The sequence below is a fragment of the Ziziphus jujuba genome, chromosome 12 (genome assembly GCF_031755915.1).
Source record: "Ziziphus jujuba cultivar Dongzao chromosome 12, ASM3175591v1".
NCBI classification, from domain to species: domain Eukaryota; kingdom Viridiplantae; phylum Streptophyta; class Magnoliopsida; order Rosales; family Rhamnaceae; genus Ziziphus; species Ziziphus jujuba.
In genome coordinates, this window is record NC_083390.1 from 9,450,150 (window position 1) to 9,474,115 (window position 23,966).

The 23,966-nt window shown below is 30.8% G+C and overlaps 1 long non-coding RNA gene across 1 annotated transcript; it reads right to left on the minus strand.

Annotated features, from left to right (window-relative positions):
• Positions 1 to 478: 478 nt before the first annotated feature.
• On the minus strand, positions 479 to 3,783 carry LOC107428794 (uncharacterized). Its single transcript, XR_009635242.1, has 3 exons — positions 3,628 to 3,783; positions 2,644 to 2,719; positions 479 to 708 (listed from the first exon to the last, which is right to left on the minus strand). It is a non-coding gene; the product is annotated as an uncharacterized LOC107428794 (long non-coding RNA).
• Between the last annotated feature and the right edge of the window lie 20,183 nt (positions 3,784 to 23,966).

Sequence of the window (23,966 nt, forward strand, 5' to 3'; positions counted from 1 at the left end):
TTATATTTTTTTAATGGTCATTGATTTATATTATTTGAACATCAATTTTATGATATTGATTAGGGATATATGTTGGATTTTGTGAAACAAATTTTAAATGAGGAGTCTTTTAAAAGAGTAGAACGACATGTCTTGAGAAAAACATTTACATAAATAAAATATTTTTTTATTATAATATGTTATTTACTAAGATATTTTTATCTTATGTTTTATTTGTTTTTAAATTCGTTCTTTTAGATTCAGATAGTCGGTGAACAGTCTACCTCTCGCATCATGGCCTATAGTGTTCTTTGTCTCTTTCCTCCCTTTTTTCTTTTTTTTTTTTTTTTTTTTTTTGGGCTTTGGATATAAAAGTTGGGAGAATTTGAATTATGTACTTTATAGATATATATATATATATATATATAGATATATATATATATATATATAGATATATATATAAGGTACCTATTTAGAAAGTTGTTTCAAAAGCATAATATACCAACTCGGCACAAGTGACCCAATTATTTGTAAGATCATTGTGAAGAGAACAAGGGTTGCTCCGACTGCTGAGATATCTCCTACTTGTTACACAACAATATGTTCTATTGATTATATATATAGGAAGGACACCATCTAATACAAGATACCAAGAACGGTAATTAATTATTATATCATAGTTGATTTGGAGCTTGCCACGATTCTCTTCGGTCATCTCATGATCTGGACCTGGATTACAGAAACCATACATAACATGAATCTTCTATTTTTAAAGAATTATAACATTAATTATGTCTGAAGCAAAAATAAAATAGGCTCATACTGGGACAGTAGAGTAGAAATATCAAAATATTTATCTAAAAAGAAAAATAAGCATAAACAAATAAAATAACTTATATATAACATTAAACAAAATTACTCATTAGCAATTTCGCACACATTTTGCAAGATCGAGAGTATTGTATATAAATATATATTCTTGTGCCTTAAAATTAATTTAGAATAGAAACATAATTTACTAATTACATTAAATTCAAATATTTTATATCAAGTATATATCAACAATCCGGATCAATGATTGGACATAATTTTGGAGCATATATATATAATGCATAAAGACACGCAAATATGTTGGGCTATATATATTATATATGATGTGACCACACGGATACGAATGACATAAAAGTAGTGTGGTAATACATTAGTGGTTCACAAAAAATTATAATATAAATTCATGGAAAGCTAACCTTATAACAAACTGCCACATCATTAAATAAATTTGGCGAACCCTCAGCATTAGTGATAAAAGAATAAAAGTGGTACTAAATTAATAAAAAAGCAATATTTAACAATGTCATCAATTATACAACCTCACTTTTTACTCTTTTACAAGCACAAGTTTCAACTGAACCCCAGACCTAATATTAAACTTAAATGCCCACTACATATATCATCTTGGCTTGTCCCTGATTAAAAGGAGAGTTACCTCATTCTTTTCTTGATAATTACAGATATCCTATATGGTTTATAAATATATATTGGGCTAGTATCTACATTAGTTACTAGCTAGTTAATTAAGGAAACCATTTCCCATACAGAACTTTTTGACAAATAATGCATTCCCTTCAATTAATCTAATTTAGTAGTTTTATTTATGTTATTGAAATTCTTAAATATTTCATATATATATTCAGGCAACATTTATTATTTACTTAAATTGTTTATCATTAGAAATTTATAATGAATAAAAATTGTTTTGGAAAATTATGACTGTTGATAAAAACTTACATTCAAAATAGTTTTGTTGTTTTCCATATGCCTATATCTTCGCCAAATCAGTATGCCTTTTCAAATAATCGTGTCTTCTTCTGAATCATTGTATACCTTAGTAATGTCATGCGTGTGTGTACATTTATTGTTCCTAAAATTACTCTTCAAAATCAATCGTTCTCTCTCCTCTCCTAGTTAAGTTCAAATGCTCTTTCTTTCTTCTATTGATCCTAATCTCTAACTTTAGCATATCAATAAAAAAAATTTTTCCTTCAAGAACAAAATATATATATATATATATATATGAAGAAGAATTTCATGGCTTCATTGATTTGTTGCAAAAAAAAATTATATTTTTTTTTCTTTGCGAAATAAAAAAGACTTTAATATATAGAAGAAGTGTTTCAGATTGTCAATAAATAAATAAATAAATAATTATATATATATGCATCTGTGTTCTTTCATTGATCTTATAAAGGTTTTTTCAACTTCATCGATAAATATTTAAATAATATATTATAAAGAGGTTTTACAAATACAAGGATTTATTTCCAAAAATTAAAAAAAATAAAGAGAGAAAATATAAATATAAATTCAAGAGTTGGGGGTTGAGGTGAGGAAAAGATTTTGAGATTGGAGAAAGAGAAATATTATTTAGGAAGTAATAAATAATTTAGGGACAAAATAAATATTGTTTGGATATAACTATGAGATATTTAACGATTTTCAAAAAGAAAAATATGAATCATTAAATTTGATAAATTATAGGATCTAAATTATTTGTGAAATATATTTGTCAAAAATTTTTGAATGGACCTCCTTTAATTAACAAGGCATATATAGATATCATTGTTAATCTTGGCATTTGATTAGAGCTGGAATTATTTGACTTACTCAGTGCCATTAATCGGATTGCCCCCTACAGGTGGTTGAGCCCTGTCAGCTAGCTTCCGATGCTCCATAACATCATCTGATTAAAACAAGAAAAGAAAAGTTATTATATATGATTTCTTCACTAATAATAATACTCCGACGCTAGGAAATTAGTTTAAATTCCATATCCGACTATTTCTTCCTTTTTCCTTTTGGACAATAATTGCCTTACAAACTTAAAGGTTAAATGCATTTTAGTGTCTTAGTTTGAAAAAATTATATCACTTTTTAAATTTAAAATATTCCAATTTCGACATTTAAGTTTTACTTTGTTAAATTTTAGCCTAACTGGATTTTTTGGTAACCACGGCAATCAATGGCTCTATTATATTTAATAAATATTAAAATACAATATGATGTAATTTAGATTTTTTTTTAAAAAAAATTGCATTTTAATACTTCCAAACCATTAAATATTATTAGTTAAAAAATTCAATTGGACAAAATACAAGAACTTGCATTTTGAAGGCCTAAATGGAAATATTTTAAATTTGAAAGTAAAGTATAACTTTTCTAAATTAGAAAATATTAAAGTGCAGTTTCTTGTATATATATATATATATATATAATCGTTTTAAAAAAATAATTATTTTAATACTACATATTTAATATGGAAAAATAAACTCTAAAAATAAGTATTTGAATGTGAATAACATTTTTAATGTTTGCTTTACTATAGTTTTTCAGGGTAAGTTGGGAGATAGCTTTCAACAAAACATTTTATATAATTTTTCTAATATGGACAAAGTTGTCCACCTCTTAATGGGGAATAATTGTCCGATCATTCTTTGTTACACATAATCGCTGTCTGATTATATGAAACAATGTGGATTGTACTGTAATATATGCTTGTAGTCCATGTTTTGGGAGGGGGTTCCCCACAGTATCATTTTTTTGTATATATACATATATTAATAGAAAGTAAAATGTAGAAATCAAACTTACAGGCCTTACGATTCTGGACGTTTAGCACTTCTCTTGATGCCCCTGCCGAAGCCAGAAGAAGAATGAAAACCAAGAACAGTTCCCTAATAACTGAAAACTTGTTTGAAATCATTTTCTTAATTCGTGAGCAATGTTTTCTTATTGTGAGCCATGTCTTTATTTATACACAGCCCCAAGCTTAATTGACTAAGACACGTCGTTTTAATTCACCAAACACAAGGAAAAAAAAAAAAAAAGAAAAGAAGAAAAAAAAAGAAAAGAAAAAAAGACTAAGACAAGTCGTTTTCACCGGAAAAAGTCATGTGAAAATTTGGGCAAATTAAATATGAGTTGACGGAGAAAACAAAATAATTGGATGTACATCATGCTATATTTAATTGGTACTGCCACTTTTATTATTCTTAAAATATAAATGAAATTTTAATGCTGTACTACTCTTTGAAAAAAAAAATTTGGGAAACCAAGAGCAAATTTTATTAAGAAGGAATAAGAATACATATATCTACTATTTAGACATACATTATTTATATAAGCAGTTAATTTGAAAATTAAATGGTTAATTTCATCAAATTCTATAATAAAAAAAAATTAGAATCAGCAATTTGACATTATGCAATAGTTGTTCGTTTTAATTTGTCTACTAGACAAATTAAAACATAAATAAAATTTAAGGAGGCATTTTGTAATTTTCCTTATAACTACTCCATTTAAGACAGGTTTCAGTGAGCTGAAAGTATATATATATATATATATATATATTGCAGCCAACCATAGGCCAATCTATATATTATGTATTTGGCCTTATGGGAAGAATCCCGTTGTTGCTGGACAATTATATTGTATTCTAAAAAAAAAAAATATTTAAATCTATCCACCCTAAAATCATTAATTTAAATTATATACATTCACCAAAAAAAATTTAATTATATATACACGGAATTGGTGACGACTTATAGCTTCTTGTTCGATGGACGTGACGGCATTGGTGATGACTTATAGCTTCTTCTTCCATGGACGTCAAGTTTGATACTAATTTTTACTGACTTTCTACCTTTTTCTTTTTCTTTTATGATTTGGAGGTTTTTTTCATTTATTTTTATTTTTTCATTTAGGAGTATCGGGATCAATACTGAATTATATATTTTGGCATTTTGCATCCTGAACTTGTTTTTTTCTAAGTATTTTGCACCCTTAACCTTGCTTTTCTCTGCACCATTACACCCTTCTCATTTTTTTTTTTTTTTGGTTAACATTTTAACAAACTTATCACATGACTGTAAACTATACATGTTATGATACATTACATCTTAAACGCTTTTTTTTTTTTTTTTATGGCATTTTTACACCCTTAGTTTTACTTTTCCTTCAACCTTTACATCCTTCTCATTTTTTATTAACATTTTAACAAACTTATCACATGACTGGTGTATAAAAAAAAAAAAAAAAAAGAGAATGGAATGTACAATTCTATATAGTTTAGGATGCAAAATGTGAAAATTTTCAAATAAAAAATTATTGAAAAATCAATAAATATTTTTCATTAAAAAGAATTATTATTTTTTTAATAAATTAGTAAAGTTTTAAAGGAATGCAAATGTGAATTTTGAAAGAATAAAAAAAAATTAATATTATGTAAATACTACAAAGGTTCAAAAAATATAAAGACTTATAAAAAAGATTAATCAATTATTTATAAAATCTAAAAACAACTTTAAAAGATTATTTTTGTAAAATATGTTAATTTATTTATTACATGTATTTTTATATTTGTATTTTTATATAAAAAAATACTTTTAAGATTTTTCAAAAAATTGATTTTTTTTTAATGCTTGTTCAAATTTTCTATTCGGGATATTTATTTTATTTCAATAAAATTTAAATGATAACTTATACATATTATAATGATTCTAAATTAAAAAAAATAAAAGACTCATAAAAAAGCGAGCATTTATAAAATCTAAAAAGATTGAAAAATTATCATAATAAAATATATTATTTTATTTATTAAATATATTTTTTTATGTTTATATTTATTATTCAGGGAAAAATACTTATAAGACTTTCTAATATGTATTTTTTTATAGCACTTTTTCTTGTCAAAAAAAAAAATTATATATATATATATATATTTAATGCATGCTGAGATTTTTTTATTGGTCTTTATTTATTTATTTATTTTTATATCTATTATATTGTAAAGATTTTTATTTTTATTTTTGAAGAATTACATTTTTAATTTTTTATAGTTTTTTTACAATCTTCGTTAGAATATAATAGTATTATTTAATTAATTTTTTTTTTTTTTTTGCTTGTAAATTTTTGTATTTTGCATTCTAAACTATATAGAATTAGACTTTGCATCTCCATTCTTGCCCCATGTGCCATTTATGTGATAAATCTGTTAAAAAGTTAATTAAAAATAAAAAGAAGATGCAACAATGTAAACAAAAGTAAAGTTCATGGTGCACAATACCGTAAAAAAATAATAATAAGAAATTTAGAGTACAAAGTGCCAAAACATGTATACTTTAGGATGTATTGGTATCAATATCCTCTTTATTTATGCATTTTTTTATATAATAAGAAAAAAAAACTTTATAGAAAAGATTTATCACATTCTAAAAAAGGAAGTGTTTCTCAACGTGGATCGTACATAAGGGGTGGTTGAGGGCCACGTTAGAAGAAAAATAGGGTGACAAGCAAAGCAGCAAGGGGATAGTGTTGCTTTCTTTTGTTCTCATGGTAGAGTGAGGGGCCTTTTTTCTTTTTTGCTAAGAACAAAAATGCCCAAGCTTTTAGGAGAAATGATAATTCAACTTGGTAACAAAGCTTCTAAGTTAAAAAAAAAAATGCCATAACAACTTCACCTAATAAAATCAAAATACATATAAAGATCCAAAATAAGGTTAAAAAATGTGGACTTAGTTTTAAGGGGGAGTGTTAGAGAAAAATCATAGAAAAAATAATGAATCACCTCCCATTGGTTTAAGCTCGTGGGAGAAACTGGTAATTCAAATTAACTCAAACCACAACTCTTGGATCCACAAGTGTGACGGTTGAGTAGTTTTTTCCTACTAAGCTACTACCTCAATGGAAAATAAAAAAATGAATTAGACTTTTAATCTTTGATGAAAACTTAAATTTAATATCCTTTCCAAAAAATAAAATAAAATAAAATAAAGGAAGAAAAATTCTTTCATAAAAAAATAGTTAATAATGAAATTTTTTTATATTTATTTATTAATCAATAGTAAAACTTGGGCAATTTGAAGGGATTCTCATATTGTATCTTCTTTTGTCTATCCATTTTCCTATTCATCAATGATAATGCTGTCAACTCATTTAAACTTATTAATAAAAAAGATAAAAGTAAATATAAATGAAAAGGTATATTTCCTTCTTAACCACATATGTTTTGGCACTTTCCCTAATTCACATATCTTTGGTGGGAATAGTTTTTAAATTTACTTTAATCAATTCCTTGATGATTTTGATCATGTGCAGGTTACTGTAGAAGTGGAGAGTAATAATGAAGGGCAAACTTGATCCCTTTACCCTTTAAAAAAATTTTGAGGAAGTAAAGTGCCAAATTTTATGTGATTCAAAAGCTAAAGTTCAAATTTTATGTAGTTTAAGGAGCATCGACTCCAATTACCTTTGTTCCTTCCCTTTTTTTTTTTTTTTTTTGTGGTTAGCTTCTTTTTTATGGAAAATTATTTCTATTTTCATTTTCAAAGGTTGGTTTAATAACATAAGATTTATTTGTAACACCGTGCTTCTACTCGGGACTTGTCACTCTTTGCCAATATTATTTCCAATTTATCTATCACACTTGCTGTGTAGGTTTTTATTCAAAGCTTTCCAAGAATTTATTCATTATAGGATTTCTCTTACTTGAGCATGCTTATCTTCGAAGTTCTTTCACACTATGAAGCCAATTACTCTAAAAAAAACTTCGGCATTATAAACGCAAGTATAATTTCATTCGAATCATCCACTGGTCTACACTCGGATGATATGGAATTTGACACCACATAGCCTGCCAATGCCTCGCACCCACTCACATTCATCATCACAATCCACCCTCCTAGAGGCCTAGCATCTTCGTTGGGACACTTCTGGCTGGGTATAAGCTCTAATACCATTTATAATACCCTATCTCTACCAGCAAATCTGTCACTCTTTGATGATATTGTCTCCAATTGAACCACTGTACTTGATATGAGAATTTTTGTTCAAAGCTTTTCAGGAGATCACCCATCCCAAGAATGCTCTCGCCTGAGTACATTTAACTTCTGAATTCTTTCAAACTTCAAATCAATTGCTCTAAAAGGGCCTTGACATTATGATAGTAATTATCATTATATTTGAATTATTTTCCGATCTACGCCCAAAAGATGTGGAATTCAACATCAAGTGGCCTGTCTTGTCCTGCACTCATCGGCAATGTAATCACATATTAATTTTTAGTGAAGTAAAATATAATCTATTATCTTTGATTATCAAATTCTTAACTCTGATCCCTTAGAGCACATAACACAAAAAAAAAAAAAAGAAGAAATGCTACACTTTAGTTGGATCTTCTAGATCCAAATATTTTGTTATTTTATGAAAAAATTATTAAAACTATTGATTAAAAAAATATTCAAACTAGTTGTAAAATCTGAAAATGTAAATATGGGTGTACCATCTTCAATTTGAAGGAGAATAAAATAAAATAAAAATGCACAAAAATCTAACTTTAATAAGGTAATTGTATTTAATAATTTTTTAAAAAAAAACTTTGAAGGATTCTTGTGGGTGATCTTGTGTTCTATCACCCATAAAAATGAGACTATATATATATATATATATTTACTGCTTTATAGGAGAAATTTGTTCATGATGCTTTAGGACAATGGCATGGAACACATTATAGGACATTACATGGTTACACAACATGTGTGATATCGTCTTGAACCATCATGGACAGATTTCTTTAGATGAAAGTATATTATATTTACACATATATGCATAGTCCTATTTTTGTGGGTGATATAGCCCAAGATATTTTAGGTGTGTTGTAGGAAGTCTAGATTATATTTCAATGTCCTATAACATGCTACAAAAAATTATATATAAGACCTTTGAACCCTAAAAGATGCAAGGTAAGAAGGGGCAAGATTAGTGTACAATACACTTGGGTAAATTGTGATGACAAGGAGTGAGATGGATCATGATGACTAGAAATGAGCTAGTGTGATGCTACAAGGGTAATTGTAGGCCGAAGCAAGGCACAAGTTACATTATTAACAAAGGTCACATAGTGCTCAATTCCACATTGCCCGAGTATGAAACAGTGATGGTTTAAATGTGAAGTAGATACTCTTTTAACAATTGAGGCTTTTTTAAAGCTGTTAGCTTCATTGTTCAAAAAAGCTCTAAAGCTAAATGTGCTTAAGTGGAAGCAATCCTAAAATAGGTGACCTTTTGGGAAATCTAGAACAAAACTTTATACCGTTTGAAGTGTGGGGGTAAATGAGGACAAGTATCAGTAGTGCAAAAAAGTGGAATGTTATAAATGGTATCAGAACATATACACAACCATAAGTGTGCCGGCGATAAAGCTAGGTCCGGTCCTAAAAGGAGTGTATTGTGAGGCAAGAAAGGACAAGATCAGTTAATAATACAGTAGGGTGGATCGTGATGACCACGGGTAAGGTAGATTATGATGACCATAGATAAGGTAGATTGTGACAACTAGAGGTGAACTAGCATGATACTATGTGAGACACTAGCAAGATACTTTGCTAACAAAAGTCACCTAGTGTACAATTCCACATTTACTGAGTGTGGAACATTGATAGTTCAAATGTAAAGTTTAGGATTAATAAAAATCTTTCGAGTTAAGCATTCTCCAATGGGAGAAATTCTAAAGATGGATGACCTTCTAGGAAGTCTGAACAAAACTTCATATTGTCTTAAGTGTTTTAGGATAGATGATTTATTAGGAAGTCCAAACAAAGCCCCTTACTATTTGAAGTGTGATAGGTAAATAGAGGACAATATTGGTATTGCAAAAGAATGGAGCATCACACTGCATCACCCAAAGAATATTTCTATACATATATAAAGTTTTAATCAATTGGGAACATAGTTCCTGCCTTATGTTGGACATCCAATGACATGGCAAGTGCTCTGGTAGGACCATCCTTTCTAAAAGTCCAAGATGGGTCCTAGCTAGAAAAATCCCGTTGAACTGGTATGTTGACAATTTTATTTTAATACTTTCAATTGAAAGATAATTTGGACCTAGACTTTTCTTAGATGAATGCAGACAATTTGGACCTAGACTTTCCCCATACAAATGCACCAAATCCACAATTGGTTGAGCATCACGTTCTAATGTCCCTTCCTCCATTCCTGCTTCAATGCATTAAGACTTATAGCCAATAACCTAGTAGTCAAACTAATCAATTATTCTTGGCATTGTCATTCTTTTGTTGGCTTTGGCAGTGACATCAACAAAAGTGCCACACGTCCAAAATTGTATAAGTATCATTTCTACCTTTTCTTTGGGGGGTAAATATTGTCATTTCTTCTTTTTATTATATATTATATGATTATGCAATTTAAGTTTAAGATTAACTGTATTTTAGTATTCTTTAATTTTGAAAAATTGTGCTTTCAACTTTAAATTTAAAACATCTTAACATAGGCTTTTAAGTATTAATTTGTTGAATTTTGATTTAATTAAAATTTTTATCCAACTGCATTTGTGGTTTAGAGGCATTAAAATGCAAATTTTTGGAAAAATAGAAGGCCAAAAATATAACAAATTAAACTAGAGTATCTAAATTTCAACAAATTATATTATAATATTAGTTAAATATGACAAAACCATTAATCACCATTAACCAAAAAATCTAATTGAACCAAAAGGCAACAAATTAAAACTTAAATATCTAAATTAGAACATTTATAATTGGGAGTTTGGCTCCGTTGATAAGGCATTTACATTTATAATTTAAGGGTTATGGGTTTAAGACACTAAGTGGGAGAAAAATTATTGTAATTATAAAAAAATAAAGAAAAAATGAATCTAAATTAGAACATTTTAAATTTGAAAATCAAAATGCAATTTTTCCAAACTAAAAATCATGAAAATGTAAAGGTGCTGGCTGAATTGATAGCCGATTTAAACCTTAGGACTTTACATGGCCAAAGGTTAAGGATTCAAGTTGTATTAGCTCTTATTGAAAAATAAAATACCTATTAATGCTCTAATTCTCAAATATAAATTATATCTATACCCAATTAGGTATAGAGACATCTGTTATCAAAAGATTTCAAAAAAAAAAAAAACAAAAACAAAATAAAATAAAATAAAATAAAGAAAAGAAAAGATGAAAATGTAATCAACCTTACCCCCTAAGGCTGTTTGGTAGCCAGAACAAAGATCAGACGAGATTAAAATAGTCCTATCCATGTGGCATCATTTATTTGAAATCATTTTTGTTTTTTAATTTCTAAGTTATATTGTTCTGAATCCAGTGCTTTTATTTATTTATATGGTAATTTGCACGCTGCAAAGGTGTTTGTTTTTTATTTTTATTTTTAATTTTTATCCATACATGGTGCAGACGTGCAGTCCAAGGTTAATTGACTATAACTTTCCATCTAGAAAAAGGACAAAAAAAAAAAAAAAAAAAAAAAGGGGGGTTAATTGACTAAAACATGTCGTTTTCACTGCAACATGTCAAGCCGCTTTTGTAGAAAATCTGGACAAATTAATTAATACGTGGAGAAGACGATTAGTACTGCTCTAAAAATTCATTTAGAAAATCCAAGAGAGGGAAAAAAAAAAAAAAAGGGAAAAAAAAATGTAGGAGAAGGAAGAAAAATGACTTTCATTTGAGTTTGGACACCCAGTCCACCCTAAAATTTAGGGAATCTGCGTCTATCTCCATCCCGTTAGTCTATGGTTGAGTTGACTAACTGAATATTCTTCTTTTTAGGATTAACATTTTTTTAAAATATAAACAATTACCCTATCATTATTATTATTATCATTTTTATTTTTTGTGCACGTCTAACGCAAGTGAAATAACCCAAGAAAACATTTAACACTAAATATTTAACCTAAATGTTAAAATTATCATTACAAATTTTTGTTTAAAAATCACTTTTTTTTTTTTTTTTTACAACTATTTTTTATTACTTTTCTTCTTAAAACCCATTATTTATTCAAAAACCTATAATTTGTTTATCATTTTAAGAAGATTTTATAACTTGGTGGTTTACTTTTATTTTTTAAGCTATTTCTTTTTTCTTTTTGAAAATAATATGTAAACCTTTATTAAAAAGCACTTGAACTAATAACAGACTGGAATAGAGGATGGATCCATGATGGACATTCTTCCATCCAAATTTTGACATGTTCATTAGACACTGCATATCTTTGTTAATGTATGAGCTACTACCTTGTTAGTATCTTTGAAAATAAAATAAAACAAAATAAAATAAAACCTACCAGAGTGGCCATACCTTGACAATTTTGTTTTAATAATTTCAACTAAAAACAATTTTGACCGAAAAACAATTTGGACCTAAATTTTTGGTTGAGCTTCACATTCTTACGTCCCCCTCTCGATTCCTGCTTCAATGCACAAATTAATACCAAGACTTATCGTCAATCACTCAGTAGTCAAACTCCTTACCAAACAAAATCTGTAGTCAAACTCATTAACTATTCTTGGCGTTGTCATTCTTCTGCTAGCTTCGGCGTGGCATCAACAAAAGTGCTACACATCCATAATCGTATAAGTATCGTTTCTACCCTTTTTTTTTTTTTTTTTTTTTTCAGATAAATAGTTTGGTTTCTACTGTTTATTGTATATTATATAATTGTGCAATTTAAGTTTAGAATTAATTGCATTTTGGTATTCTTTTAATTTTAAAACGTTTTAATATAGATTGTTAAACATTAATTTGTTACATTTTGATCTAATTACAATTTTTGCCTACAGCCTTGGTGGTTTAGAGGTATTAAAATGTAAATTTTTGAAAAATAGAAGGCCTAAAGTATAACAAATTAAAACTAGAGTGTTTAAATTGCAACAAATTATATTCTAACATATTAAATATGATGAAACTATTAATCACCGTTAGCCAAAAAATCTAACTTAACTAAAATGCAATAAATTAAAACTTAAATATCTAAATTAGAATATTCAGAACTGAGAGTTTGACTTGGTTGATAAAGTATTTATATTTATAACTTAGAGGTTTGTGAGTTCGAAATAATAAATGTGAGAAAAATTATACTATAATAAGCATATAGTATATAATTTTTAAAAAATAAGTATACATGTATGTGTAGATATTTAGTAAAAAATAATAAAATTTCTATATGGTAACAAATCTACTCTAGAATAGTTAAGAAATTTTGTGCAATTTTGCTTATAATCAAGCTCAGCTGACACCCATATTGCATTGCTCTAGGTCAGCTTTCACAGTGGTCTTGTAACGATATCCACTAGAACAGAACACAAGGTAGAAGAAATTCAGAGCACCAAGTCCAGCAATTAGGGAGTAAAAATAATCCAATCTTCCTTCGTTTATATCATTTGTCAACCAGTCCGTTGTGCTGTGCATATTATTCACAAGCAAACAGCTCAAAGAGCTCCCCCCAGCTACGCTTAAATAGAGTAGAGAATTTCCAATGCTTCTCATATTATGAGGAAATTCGTTGTAAACTTCGTAAAATCACCATGGACAGAACTGAGCAAACATTCCCAATTCCTATCCTTTGGAGAGTTGAAGTTCCTTCGTCGCTTTTGGTGATTTTTCTGATGGTGGGAAGTAATACCCTGTCATATACTGGTAGCCATATAGCTATTGTTATGTATGCTATAACACTAAGTGAAGCTGGTGGGATTTGAAAATTTGGTCCTATTTGAAGATCCTTTTTCATGACTTGTGATATTGTAAATGTTATCCTTGTGTTGTTATGGAGATTATGTTAGTGCTACTATAATATGAACAATTAAACTTGTACAAACTACAACACTGTATTCCTAAGATCTACACATATTATAACTGTATTTAATTAAATTACTAACTTTTTATCCGTAGTTATTAAATAATCATAGTATTCTTCAATATGCAAAGCAAATAACGAAGTGATAGGAGTAGTGTCTAATGGACACATTCCTCTTTAACATTTCTCCTTCAAATTTTCATCAAACAAGTATCCATAAATACATTAAACCCTACTTTCTCTATCATGTATGTCGTACTAATTCTTTGGTACCTTATTTTCAATTTATTTATATATATATATATATATACACACAAAATAATTAATAAAATTATATAATAGTAATAATAAATATAATATATTATTTATAATAATAATATAATAATAAAAATAGGGAATAAGCTAATTCGGCTTTTAGAGACAGTAGGTTTTTCAGTCCAATGAGTCAAGTGAAGTATTACAAAGATTTTATGCCCAAGGGCTCTACTGAAATAGGTTAATAAATAAGCGAATCCTATTAATAGCACAAACAAGTACGGAAGTGAGTCATATGATTATACTAGTCCAAACAAAAAATTTAACCATCTCCCACTTGCACTGTATAATCATTACAAACAATTACATACTTACTTACTACAAAATCTATAACATCCTGTCCTGAAAAATACCCGAAATTTTAAAACTCGAATGGGTTTGAGCAACTGGGCGGATGGTGAATCCTAAGTTTGACTTTTATATAGTCAATATTTTAGTTTGACTGGTATACCGTTGCATAGAACACGTTGATACGAGTTTGTAGACTGGTGGTATGCCAAATTCTGAGTTACGGATAAAATGTTATGGTTTTGGAAAATTCAAACATCAGTTTTATATCATTGTCCAAATCAGTCCATGATTTTTTAGTTATTAGTGACCCAACGCTCTATATTAATATTGGGAAGTGTGCCCAAGAATGAACAATTCTAAAAGTACTCGTTTTGTTCCCCAAACTTGGGAAACCTTTCCCTAGATCAATGGGTTTGAACCCATTTAATGCCTAATTGGGTTGTCACTGTTTTGTCCGAATCCTGCCACCATCCACCTACATGCACCACACATGGAGGATGACCACTCAATGGTGACCTCAATATTAAAATTTCATGGTGAATCGCTTACCAATGATCCCAGATCAGGTTGGTGAAGTCGTGGTAGTCGGCGGAGTGTGTCATTGGAGTTTTTGGGTTTTTCGACCATTCTATGCTAATCTTTTTTGGGTTTTTCAGCCATTCTAAGCTAATCTACACAACCCTCCCACCATTTTTGGATCTTGTGAATCTATTTTCGTACTCCATTTGTTCTCACATTTTGAGAGATACATCAACGGGGAGTTTAGTTGAGTTTTATAACGAGTTTTTCAGCCATCGGATATACTTTTGGATTGAGATGAGCATACCATTGCATTCCTTATCTCTTGAGCTTTAATATAAAGTTTATAAAGTTTTAACATCGTTTGATAATTTTTCTATTTTTGGATCAATTAGTTAAATACGAAGCAAATTCGGACTGTGTTTGGACAAAAATTGATCAAATTGAACAAATTGATGTTGGATTAGTGTAATTAAATATTAATAGGATGCAATGGAAGCATCAATTATATAAAATTGGCTTTGGCATGAAAAATTCCAATTTTGGGTATTGGATCCTAAGGGTTCATAGTATAATTAGATATTTTGGTGTCCAATTTATGTAATTTTATAATTGTATAAATTACTTTAACACATTTAGTACACACCAATATCTTTGGTTTAGTTGTTAAAGCTTGAGAATATTTTATTATATTGCAGACACTACTGTTGTGCTTAGAGACAATCTTACGAAGGAGCAGGAGTGAGCATCAATAGTACAGTGAATAGTTATATTTTTGTTAACATATTTTGGGCATGCCAGCATAATATATATGTGATTTAAATATTTTTCGTATACATCATTTGATCTAAATGTTTGTTTATGAATATATGAATATCTACTTTTACATATATGTAAAATGACCCGCTTCGGGAACCCTCCTAGGATCTCCCAGGTGATCTCGACTAGTGAAGTCCCACTGGATAATCTCTAGAAGATATCCAATGGAACATCACTTAAAACATGGACAACCAAACACATGCAAATATCAAATAATATCTCAATATAAGAATAAAACCACAACAACAAACAAATCCATAATTATGGCCCACATCTATAGCCCATCATACTACAAACTATAATTATACATATATAATATGGTTAATACTGTGTCCAATATCTGGATCAGAGCATTCTAAGAGTATTTGTAAAATTTTAGAAGTACAACTGATACAAAGAGAGAAAGATAAGTACTATTGCTACTGTGGTAAGCAAAAAATAACAAGCGGTGTGCGAGGTAGATTGTTAGCTAACTACTTGGGCTTAGGGGAACAAATTTAAAATTAAATAAAACATGAGATAAAGATATCTTATTGAGTAACATAATATAATAAGAAAATAATACTTTATTTCTGTAAAACTTTCTCTCAAGATATCTCGTTCCACTCTTTTGAAAGGTTCTCTGTTTAAAAATCATTTTTCAAAACCCAAAACTTTTACCAAAAATCAATATCAAAAAATAGATGCTCTAATTGCATAAAGTGAATGATCATTAAAATATGATAAACTACTTTAATCATAATATAAATATTGAGCATAGATAATATAAACAATTTCATTAAACAATTATGAAAGTAAAGTAAAAATCATAAATATAAGAAAAACCAATAATATAATCAGAAACATAATAGTGTACCATACGATATACCTAGCGTTGCCAAGCGGTACACGGCATCTTGGAATATCACCTAACAGTAAAAGAAATGAAACCTGTGGGATAAATTCACCTCACGACCTTTAGCATCCTATGGCGATGTGGCACTATAAACATGTGGGGCAACCTCACGACCCTTACTGTACAAAAGTATCGTGGCAATAATAAACCTATGGGATGAATTCAGCCTCACGGCCCTTAGTATACTACAGGTATCGTGTAACCTGTGTACTAAAATATAATAATGATCAGACACACTAGTATTATATGGTATAACAGTTAAAAATAAACAATACAATATCCATAAAACAATTTTTATAAGATCATACATTTTCCAAACAATACTGTATCATAAAACATAACTTAATATTCAAACCCAACCATTTGTTTAAATATTCCAAAAGTTACAAATCATTATTTTATGTAAAAATTATAAATATCATAGTGAAATATATATCACCATAAATCATTTTCAAGCACATAAAATTATAAAATACTTAAACATATATAAAAACATATGATTTCCAATCCGCTTTTTCGAAATCAATTATTATTATTAAAAACCGCAATTCAAATACCAAGATATTTAAATAACATAATCTGCAAATCCATTATAAACTCAATAGAATTGAAAACCATTTATATATTGTCAAAAGTCATATAAATGGTAATAAATATATGTACAAGCAGATATGTATATATGAATAAAATAAACACCGAATAATCCAATTATACTGTGTACCCTTAAAATCCGGTATCCAAAATTTGGGCATTTCACGTGAAGGCCAATATTTCAAAATTGAACCTTCTATGGATCATATTAATATCTAATTACACTAATCTAACTTTAATTTTATCCGATTTGACCAATTTTGTCCAAATACTGTCCAAATTTATCCGGTATTTAACTAATTAACCCAAAAATGAAAAAATTATCAAATGATATCCAAAACTGACAAACTTTATATCAATGGAAAGTCCAAGAAACTTGTTGTAAAACTCGACCAAACTCTCCATTGACATGTATCTCAAATGATGAGAAATCTTGGTAAATGGAGCATTGGAATGAGTTTAGAGGATCCAAAAATGGGGGGAGGGGTGCATGGGTTAGGCTGGAATGGCCAGAAAAGCCAAAAAAATTGGCAACCCACTTCGTTAGTAGCCACCGATTTCATTGACTCGATTTAAGTGCATCGATCGGCTGTTCACCGTGAAATTTCATTGTTGAGGTCGCCATTGAGTGATATTTCCCCCTATGTGGTACATGTATAAAGGTGATAGCTAGATTTGGACAAAACAGCAATGACCCCAATTGGGCATTAAATGAGTTTGGGGTGACTCACTTTTGACTCATGGGTCTGGAGAGAAGCTTCTCAAGTTTGGGGGTAAAACAGATATTTTTGGATTTTGTTTCCTATTGGGCACATTCCCAACTTTTATATAGAGCCTTGGGTTACTAGTAGACAAAAATCTAGTACTGGTTTGGACACTAATATAAAACTAATTTTTAAAATTTCTCAAAACCATAACTTTTTATCCGTGACTTCGAATTTGGTGTGCCACCAGTCTATGAACTCTTATCAATGAGCTCTACACAATACATCAGTCAAACTAAAATCTTGACTATACAAAAAGTCAACCTAGGACCCACATATAGTCCACTTGGTCAAACGTTGTCAACCTTGTACAATAAGGGTATTTTGTTATGGGTTGTTACAACCTAGCCCACTAAAAGAAATTTCATCCATGAAATTCATATCTTAGTTTTGGAAGAGATGAGGATATTGACTCTACATTTAATCCTCTCGCTCCCAAGTTACCTCGTCGACTAGGTGATTTCTCCAAAGAATCTTAATTAAGGGAATGGTTTTGTTGGAAAGCTTTTTCTTATCCCTACTCAGAATCTGCATTGGCTGCTCCTCATAGGATAAATCATCCCTTAACTCAATATTTGGTATCTTCAACACATGTGATGGGTCTGAGATATACTTATGGAGCATAGAGATGTGGAATACATCATGGACTCGAGAAAGCTCCTTCGGCAAGTCTAATTTATAAACCACTGGACCTATTCTCTCAACTATCTTTTAAGGTCCAATATAGTGAGAACTTAGCTTCCTTCACTTTTATAGCATACTACGCCCTTCCAAGGAGAGAGTTTCTGGAACAATCGATCACCAACTTCGAACTCAAGATCCTTTCTATGCATATCCACGTAGCTCTTTTACCTATACTGTGCTGCTTTCAACCTGGATCATATAATGTTAACCTTGTCCACTGTCTCTTGTACAATCTCAAGGCTTAGAAGTTTCCATTCACCCATCTCATCCAACATAATGGAGTCTGACATTGCTTTCCATAGAATGCCATATGAGGTGACATCTAAATGCTCGATTTATAACTATTGTTATAGGTGAACTCTGCCAAAGGTAGATACTCATTCAAATTTCCCTTGAATTGCAGTATATGTGACCTCAACATGTCCTTTAAGGTTTGAATAGCCATCTCAGATTGTCCATCAGTCTGAAGCTAAAAATCCTTACTCAAATTCAATTTAACACCTAGTTCCATTATTAATCTCCACAAAAACTTCGAAGTGAATTGTGGATTTTTATTAGATACAATCAATACTGGTGTAATACCCCGTCCCAAATCACACCGGAATCCGTGCACATTGACCGAGGTTGACCATTGACCGAGGGTCAAAAGTTGACTTTTTGTCCTAGTTGGAATTTCTAGTTGACCAGGATACCGTGGCGAAGTGCATGATGCCCCGAGGTCGTAGACTAGTAGCACGTCGAAAACGGAGTTACGGTTTGAAAGTTATGGCCAAAACAAGTCGAGGTGCAAACTGTCCAAAAGGTGCCGGAGTTGACTTTTTCTTGTGGTGTAATTTTGTTTTGACTCTTGTATGGTTGTAAAGTACTCATCGATATGAGTTCATAGACTAGCGGCACGCTTAAATCAGACATTTGGTTAAAAAGTTATGGACGTTTGAAGTTTGCCGGATACCGTAATATTTTATTATATCTGGCTTAAGTGCACAGTAACGCCACGTGTCATCACCTGATTGGTCCACGTGGATGAACAGTGTCACCACGGTGGCTTTTATTTGGCAAAAACACCGGGGAAGAGAGAAAGAGAGAGAGGAGAGAGAGAGAGAGAGAGAGAGAGAAACCGACCGGCTGCCGGAATCGTCCAATTTTCCGGCCAATTTTTGTTACACGCACCGGCCAGACAGGAGCTGCTTCCCATTTCCGGCCAAACCCCAAAATCTCACTGCCATTGGTCGCCAGATGCGCCCGGATCGAGGCGGCGAAGCTCGGCGGCGATTTTCCCTCCACCGCCAGCCACCGCCGTTTGCCCTGTTTCCGGCAATTTTCGGGCCACACGCGCCAGCCACCCCTCACCACCTCCTCAAGTTAGGCTTACCCACCAAATTTCACGGCCACCGGACCTCCGACGCACCGGGATCAGAGCATTTTCCGGCGAGGGGTTGAAAATCTTCAAACCCCGATTTCTCGGCCGTCCGGCCTCTATTTGCCTCACTGCCGGTCCCGTTGGAATCCTCTCCCCTCGATCTACAAAATCACCAAAAATCTCAGCCAACAGCCACCGCACGCACCGTCGCTGGTGATGGTTGTTGGTAACCACGGCGGCTCTCCGGAAGTTACTATTCCGGCGAGTACCTAGTTGCACCGCCGGTCCTTGTCCACTGTTTCCGACCTTTTGAATCCAAATCCGGCATCCTTTTCCACCAATTCGCGATGGTTTGGGAGAATTGAGGAGTCGAATCTGAAAGCTTTCCGGCGAGATTCCGGCCACCTCTGGTCCGATCACCGGAAAGTAAGACCGAATTCGTGATCCTCATCACTCAAGCTTCGATTCGGTGCGCGTATGAGTAGTGGAGTTGATCCTGCGGAGGATCTTAGCTGATTTACGTGCTTAAGGTGATTGACCCACCTTTAAAAATATTTTGGGTAATTAATTATATTTAATTGGTATTTAAATTATGCTCATGTGGTACAATTTAATTATTATTTTATTGTGGTTTAATTTTAATTATTATGCATGAGCAAGGTAATTTTAGTAATAAATTGTATGTGGGTTTAAAATTATTTTTGGACATAATTGGTTTAAATATTTTATGAAAATATTTGTTTAAATTGGTGGTTTAATTTTATAATTATGCCCACGGTATTTTAGATAAAGTGTAAATTTATGGTGTGGTGCGTCAAGTGTAAATTTTCAGATAAAGTTCCAAACCCCAAAAGTGTTCAAAGTTATTTATTATGATTTATTACATTTTAATTATATATTGGGGTATTTATTTATTTATTGTTTATCAAATGGTTTGATCCCTTGGTTTTCGGGAAGTACGAATATCTGGTTTTGTGAAATTGTTTTAAAAAGGAAACATTGCCAACGGAGTGATTAGTGAGAGTTTTGAGGGAAAATTATTATTTCCAACTGTTATTATTATTTATTTATTAATTGTTGGTATTAATTCAATTCCCTTATTTGTTATATTATTATTATTATTATTATTAAAAGTGTTCAGTAGCTAGGGTCACTCATTGAGATGATTAGCATCTCATGTTTGTAAGTTCCGTTCCCTTAGGTGCAAGGGGTGATAGACGTTCTTCCGGGGCGAACCAGTTCTCCACCGCTATCGTATTTCGAGAAGTACTTTTGTACTCATTCCTTTCAATTGTATTATTTCTTTCATCTTTGTTGTATTTCTGTTGAATAGCACTTCATAAAGCTCTGTATACTATTTGGACACTTATGTTTTATTTATGCACTGGTTTACCGCTATTGTTGTGAAGTGCTGTAAATTTGTGGAATCAATTTGTAGTTTTGCGGGAGGAATAAGGGGATGAGTATAGAAGTGTGTTTTCAGTGCAGGTAATTTTTGGTAAGTCCTACCCTTAGGGGAGGTGCTGCCGGATTTTCCGTTGGAAGGTTTGGTGGTATTTCCCTGGGATCAGGACTTGTCTAGGATTCCGAGAAGGAATTCTGGACGGGTCCTGACACTGGCATTCCATGCAAACTCACTATATGATTCATAAGAGTTCCACTGACTTCTAAGGGGTAAACCTCTCACTAATATGTAGGAAAAGTGTGGACTTGGTGAGTTGATCCACTATCACCCAAATTGTCAGAACCCGTCCAAAATTCCTCATCGGAACCCTAGACAAGCCTTGATCCCAGGGAAACCCTACTGGATCCTCCAATGGAAAATCCAGCAAAACCTCCCCCTAAGGGTTGGACTTATCACAAAATTCCCTGCACAGAAAACACACTCCGATAAACACCACCTTATTCCTCCCACCTTGCTACAATTTGTTTCCATAAATTTGTAGCACTCCATAATAATAATAGGGAATTAACACAGTATTTAATAAAATGTATCAAATACAGTATACAGAGCATTATACAAATAAATATGAAATTAATACAACGTCAGATAAAGAAGCAATACAAGATGGAGAGGAAAAAGGGAGGAAATGTTTTTTGGACTTTCGGCAATGAACTGAGACGTCGGGCTCGCCTCGGACGATCAACGTCTCCCAACCTAGGCCTAGGGGAATGGAATTTAAAAATATGAGATGTTAATCATCTCAGTGAGTGACCCTATCTACTGTACAATTATAATAGCAACGATAATTATAGCACATTTGATTAATTATGAATAAATAAGTAAATAAATAATAATTAATTGAAAATAATATTTTCTCTCAAAACCCTCACCATTCACTCCGTTGGAAAGGTTCCCTTTTTAAAATATTTTCTCAAAATCCAATCTTTTATGCCCCAAAAATCAAGGAATAATTAATCTAATAAATAATTAAATAATCCAAATACGAATAAAATGTAATGAAATATAATAAAATAAATTTAGAATACTTGCATGAAAGAAATATAACATAAAGGAGAAATTCAATATATAATTCATAAAATTTGATTTAGTAAATCAAAATAAACAGTATCAATAATATAATTTAAATAATTACAAACAATCATGTAAAATAAGTGGTAGAAAAATACTTTTATGGCAAGATGCATTTTAAAAACATTAATTTAAAATAAATGACATAAAATATGATAAATACATTTTGGAAAATACTAATTGGAAATAGATGATAAAAAAAATTAAATACTTTTAATTTAAATACGATTTTAAAGCATCTCGGTTTGAAATTCATATCGAGAAAATAACTTAACGCACCACACTATATACCAGTGATGCCCTATGATACCCAGCATCTCGAGCACCATTTGGTAGGAGGTTAAAAAGAGAAACTTGCATATGGTTGTTTCGACGTCCCGACAGCACCGCTGCCTAAACCGTTTACCCGGCCATGGAAGGGGACGACTTATGTGCACTATATAAAACTTGCTTGCCCTTGGTCCGATGGCAACTCACGGGAGACATTATAACTTGCGCGCTCATCCACATACACAGTACAGAACACCAGTACTGTATGAGTGTGTCTAAAATAAATAACCATATTATTTTTTAAAAAAATAATTTTTCCAAAACTCACCGTGGGAGTTATACCATTTTTCAAATTCACAATCCCACATTTTTCTTTAATAACACCAGCATAAATCCATCAATAATATATAATTTTTCACATATCATAAAATCAACTAGATAATATTTCAAGTACATAAATATATATTTTGAGAGCACCATAACTTAAATCAATATTTTTCTCGAAATCTTTAAAATCAAATCATACCAAAAATAATATTAAAACCACATGAATTTCATATATAATTTAATTCCACAAAACCCCAATACCATAAAATAATTTCCACAATGCATAAATTTATATAAATGCATTTTTTATTAATCAAAATAAATTCACAAATAAATTCCATAATAAATCAAATAATATTACTTTTACAATTCGTTTAAATATCAAATTGTCATAAAATCTAGATTTCCATAATTTATCAAAAATCATATATTTCAATTTATTCAAATATGGGCATCAAAATTTAATTCACAATTTATCTAACAATTAACATAAAATAAAAACATTCAAATATTAAAATATCACAATATAATTAATTTGGCTCCCAAAATTAATTTCGAAGGTGGATCACTCACCTCGAGCACGCAATTAACCCAACATCCTCCATGGGATCAATTCCACGACGCACATGTGCTCCTAGAACAACAATATTACACAACTCAAATAAATTAATATTTTATTCGGGTAAATAATACCTGGTACCTGGGGGGTTTAACACAAACGTTGAGTAATATACTGAAATGAAGCTTATGGAATGAGGATTATGAATCTGGTCTTACTTCCCAGAGATCGTACCCGAGGTGGCCGGAATCTCGCCGAAAAGCTCTCGGATTTCAAGTCCTTGATTCTCTCAATCTGTCGTGAATTGGAGGAAAACGAACTCGGATTTGGGTTTAGGGAGGTCGAATTAGTGGGAAAAGATGGACGGTGCAACTGGAAACTCGCCGAAAAG